Raw genomic sequence first — 5,653 nt, 5'->3', positions numbered from 1 at the left:
GCTTATAAGAAACTTCAAGGCTTGACTTTAATTTAGGGTGTGTGAGTTTCAGACCCATCAACACGCTGTCAAGGCCACAGCCATTTGGTAATCCTTCACACCACTGCTTTTCTTTCAAGTGTCTAGAGTTTCATTTTCCTAATATCAATAAGCAGTGCCACAACCAGCAAGACAGAGGAATAAAAGCACCTAAGAGTAACACAATGAACTGAAAAAGCCCTATTTTTTTTTTTTTTTTTAGTTTCTCACCCCATCTCTTTTCCCATTTCAAGCTGGGGGGGAATAAATCCAGCTTTATTTTGAAGTAAACACACCTAATTAGACACACACAATCTTCAAAATTTACCACACTGACATCTTTATCTTCAACCACCCTGTCTCAAGTTACATGGCAGCTGAAAGAAAAGTAATAATAAGAAAGCTCCTGAGGTTATATACCTCTTTTATAACAGACTAATTTCCACAATATAATATATACTTTCCTCTGTTTTAAAAATAGATGATTTGTTACCTTGTGATGGTACAATTAAACAAGTTTTTAAGTGCAACAGAAAATACCTAGGTTAATAAAGTCATTTTCATAAAAAGAAAAGAAAGACTTGAGAATATTGGCATTTGCATATCCTACAGAATACTGATGACTGCTTGGTCAAGAGGAGCGTCAGTTACAAATTATGTATACAGCTTGCTAACAAATTAGGGAAATGTTCCCCTTTGGTTTCTTTCCTCACTACTTGTAAAATAATATTCACACACAAATTTGCAATTCAAATTTGATGTCTTATGAGTACATTTTTCAGATCATGTTCTGAGAAGAGAGAGGGTGAGCTAAGAGTTGCATGGAAAGTATAATTTGCTGCTGGCTTTTAGCCAGAAACACTAAGCCAAATGTTTAGAGACCACGAGGCATCTAAGCAAGCCCAGTGCACATCTGGACTTCTGAATACTACACGTTGCTGTTTATTTATATGCGGTCTCCAAATAAAGGGTCAAATAGAGTAGTTCCTTAAATTAGAAATTCATGCATTTAAAAACGCATTTATTTTATCTATAGAGGACAGGGGGAAAAAGCAATTTGAGGGCCCTTTGAGGACATTTGTAACAGCAACGACAAAAAGTCCCAGTGATTTAAGTAACACTAAAAACCATATGTCTGGACCTATGTTCAGCTGTAATTTACAAATTAAGTATAAGCTTTTATTTTCATACTTGAGAAAACATGCCAAGTATTCAGTATTTATAATCATAATTAACTTGCAGAATGAGGAAGCTAATTAAAATAGAAAGAAGAAAATATTAGTCTTCGGAAAAAATGAATTTGATTATCACACAGGTAAGCAGTGAAGGAGTCATTTCTAACTCCCACAACCAATCCAATATGTCTGTATCTTAAACTTACTATAACTGTTACATATTAAAGCAGGTATGATCACTATGTGGGCAAATATATTGCTAATAAAAATCTACTCCAACATACCAGTCACTCCAGCACAGCACAGTATGATTTTTGTAGGGTATGCTGTAGTAAACCATGCAACGTAGAAGGCATGACATATTACAAGCTTTCCTTAATCAAAGTACTATGAGCAGGTAAAGTCAACCCATTACTTGAGAGCATTTGGGGGCAAACAGGTCATGCTAAAATAAGAGTCTTTGCAACAGAAAGCAACAAGCAGCCGAACAAACGATGGAGGTTAGGGAGGGAGTATGGGGGATGTTAAAAAAAACATAAAGAGAGAATTCAATATATAACCATTTTCAAGAAAATAACTTTAGTGGTTAAGTATTAAGATCCAACACTGAAGTATGAAGATTGAAAAATGAGTTGGGAAAATCTACAGATGAAATCAAGGAGGATCAGAAAGAGCAACAATTCCAAACCACTGCACTCGGTGGGTAAATGCCCGTCTCTCGTACTGCATCTGTAAATGAAAGCAGTGTACTATTTAAAAACCAAACGACTAGACCATGTACGATACGATTCTATATGTGACGGTAACTGTAAGGCCACTTTGTAGCTCCTCACTGAGAAGGTACTGTGAGTCCCTACATTATATCTTCCATCTGCTAAAGAAGGTTATGCGTCCTCATGGTGGACAGCCCCATCATGGGGACCCAGCATTGGTAGTTACCTTCTGCACTGTGTTTGGTTGTGCAAGTTGTACAACAAATCATTCACCACTTCTACCTTATCTACGCGTACGTACTACGTACTTCAGTGGTTCACTGGCACCCTAGAGCCCCTGGAGCTTTTACAAGGCTGCTTTAATATGTATGGTCAATATATACTTTTTATTAAATGGTGACTTATTTTAAGCCATTATCAGAAGGCAAGTTGAAAAATGAGAAGACTGTGACCTCTAAGCAGCAGGGCACACATATTAGCATATGCACCTGTGCTGCTGCTTTTACAGACATGAAGCATTTCCAGGCTCTCCTGCTGGTGAAACTTCAGGGAAAGTCATGCAGCCTGCACAGTGCAACAATCCGCGACAGCCTCAGAGGGGTGTCTATCCCAGGACACAAGGCTTATTCCTTTGCTCTCACCTTCTCAGAAATCTCACTTCATCACTAATAACCCTCTTGCCCACTTAACTTCGAATTTTCATCTTTACTGACTCGCATACTCAAATCTCTTTAAAACAAACAGGACCAAAAAACCCACATTCCCCTTCTAATTACTGCCCTATTCTTTTCTTCTATTCATAGTCAAGTTTTTAAAATAGATCATTCATTCATTACTCAAACTAAGGTGCTCTAGCAAAGCTCCCCAAAGGATTCCCTATTTTTGAATTCAATGAACACTTTTCAGTCCTTACCTTAATGGACCTCCCTCAAGAGTTTTTTTCTCCCTTGGTTTCTATGATACTTTTCTCTCCAGGCTTTTCTCCTACTTCACTCACTCTCTATCACCTTTGCTGGCTTCACTTTTTCAGCTTGCCTCTTAAATTTCCCTGTTCCAAAGGGGTCAATCCATGCTCCTAAGTGTCTTCTTTCAGCCACCTTCTCCCTGTATTATTTCTTCCTCCCCAGCATCAGGTATTATCTATATACTTTTTTCTACTTTTTTATTTTTTATTTATATCTTATTTTTATTTTTTATTTTCTTTATTATTTATCTTTATTATTATTTATTTATTTTTGTCTCTCTCTTTTTTTTTCTCCTTTTTTTGTCTTTTTTCGTGACCGGCAACGGATCGCAACCCTCAGTGTCACGCCCGTACCGGACCGGGACCGGCAACGGGATCGCAACCCTCGGTGTTGCGCCCGCACCTCGCTCAGCCAGTGAGCAGCTGGTCTGTATGTGGGATCTGAACCCTCGGCGGGAGCGCCGCCGCGCTCCCAAGTGGCGCACTGTAGCAGTGCGCCACCGGGCCGGCCCCTATTTTTGTCTCTTTTTAAAATAATTTTTAATCACCTATATACTTTTGAATTCTCAGTTGTTAATTTCCTGCCCAAATCTCTATTTGAGATTCAGTCCTACGTATCCAGCCCCCTTCCAAGCACATCCACCTGGATGTCCCACAAGTGTCTCACAGTCAATTGTGTCTGACATGGAAAGCATGGTCTGTACATGTTCCTCCATCTCCTCTTTTCTCTTCCCCCTGTTTTCAGCTTTTCCTGCCATATCTGTTATCTTCCTCAAAGGCACTACCGATCACTCCCCAAGTTGACCTAGTGAGAGGCACGGGCACCCTCTGTGACTCCTTTCTTTCTACCACTCCGCTAGTCAGTCTCCGTGTGCTCGTAATTTCACCTTTTTAAAATTTTCTCATTGGCTCCCTCCTCCTTTCTCCCTGCCCACTGCTGCTGTTGCCATAGTACAGAACCACATCATTTCTTAATTTGATTACTGCAAAAGTCTCCTAATCTGTTTTACTCTCCTCCAATCCATCCTCCAAACTGAGGCCAGAAATAATTTCCTAAAGTGTAAATCTCACTTGCCAAATCCCAGGTCTCTTGTAAAATTGTCAAATTAAAAATCTTTGAATGGTTCTCCTTCAAGATAAGGACCAACCCCTTGGCCCCTGCCTGTCTTTAGCCCACTTCTCACCAATGTCCTGCCTCCTGGCTATGCTCTGGCCATGCTGAATTGCTTAGCAGTTCCCAAAAGCAACATCTTTTACCTCTGTACCTTGGAATACGCTGCCTTCTCTGCCTGACAGCGCTTCTCCCAAATCTGCTCCTTTGAGACTCGGCTAAGAGGTCCTGTGCTTCTCACAGCCTTCCCAGACACCCAGCCTGGGTTTCATGCCCTTGCCATGTTCTCTAAGCAGCAGCCCCCTGTGAATACCAGACAGTACTGTGACCGTACATATTTGAGGAAATTAACTAACAGTTATGCATCTTTACACCAAGATTGTAACCAAATAGCATAATGAGCGCTCAATAACTCAATAACTGGCATTCAAAGAACGTAAAATGAACAAAGAAATTTGGCTTGAAGTTTGCATCTGGTATAATGCCTATAGCACAGAACCTCAGAATAATACATTTCTTGCTGTTCTCAAGTACTAAGAAGGGTCGAAGAATGGAATGATCTCTAGAATTATCTTAATGACAAAGTAAATGTTTAATAAAATATATATGCCTGAAGTTCATATACCTTCCAAAGATCTGACTACCCAAACTGTCAACCACGTCATTGGTTGCAGAGATTGTCTTTCTTATCTCTGTAACTCAGTAAGGTCTGATGAAGACATGATGAATGAGTGACATAAATAAAATTATAGAAACAACTATAGCCTACCCTGTTGCAGAATTAGCCTTAGCAATTCCTAATTTCTTGACTAGACCAGATTCAACTTATCTACAAATGGTCAGTCTTACTGAGGGCAGATTATCATTTCCTGGAAGTACTCAGCTCAGTGTTCATTTATTCAACAAATATCCAGTGCCTACTTTGTGCCAACTACAAGGAAAAAAAAAAAAATAGCAGGGAAACAACTCAGGTTCCAAGTCCACCCAGACATTTAATAGCTGTGTGCTGTGTGATCTGGGCAAACCAATTAAGTAAGCTCTCTGCCTATAAACATCTTCATATATAAATTGAAAGTAATATATCTATTTCACAGGGTTAGTGTGGAGGTTACATGAGATAATATATAAACCCAATATGTTACATATTAGTTATTCCTTATCCATTGTGAATAAAAAGCAATAATAAATATTTTATGTACTACTTTATTAAAACAAGCCCATGAGACAAATAAGACAGGGATTAATATTCTCACTTAGAATTTTTAAAACCAGTCCCAGGAAACCTAAGCAGTTTTCCTAAGACCACTCATGCAGTTAGTAGGTGGCAAAGTTCTTTAGCATCAGAAACAAAACTGTGGTTCTCTTGACTCGGTGACTCTTACAGATCTCAATGGTGCTTAACAATGTAAAACACCCTATGAATAGAGTGCCTACAGTTGAAAAGGCAAAAAGTCTTGTTAACATAATACTTAAGGGGTAGATGAGCAAAGTGGTTAAATTAATTATTTTCTAACTAAAGAATAACCGTTTTCTTTTTTTTCTTTTTTTTATTTTTCCTTTTTGTCTTTTTTCGTGACCGGCAACAGATCGCAACCCTCAGTGTCGCGCCCGTACCGTACCGGGACCGGCAATGGGATCGCAACCCTCGGTGTTGCGCCCGCACCTCGCTCAG

The sequence above is a fragment of the Galeopterus variegatus genome, unplaced genomic scaffold (assembly GCF_000696425.1).
Source record: "Galeopterus variegatus unplaced genomic scaffold, G_variegatus-3.0.2 Scaffold3280, whole genome shotgun sequence".
Lineage (NCBI taxonomy): Eukaryota > Metazoa > Chordata > Mammalia > Dermoptera > Cynocephalidae > Galeopterus > Galeopterus variegatus.
Note: the sequence above shows the minus strand (reverse complement) of the source record.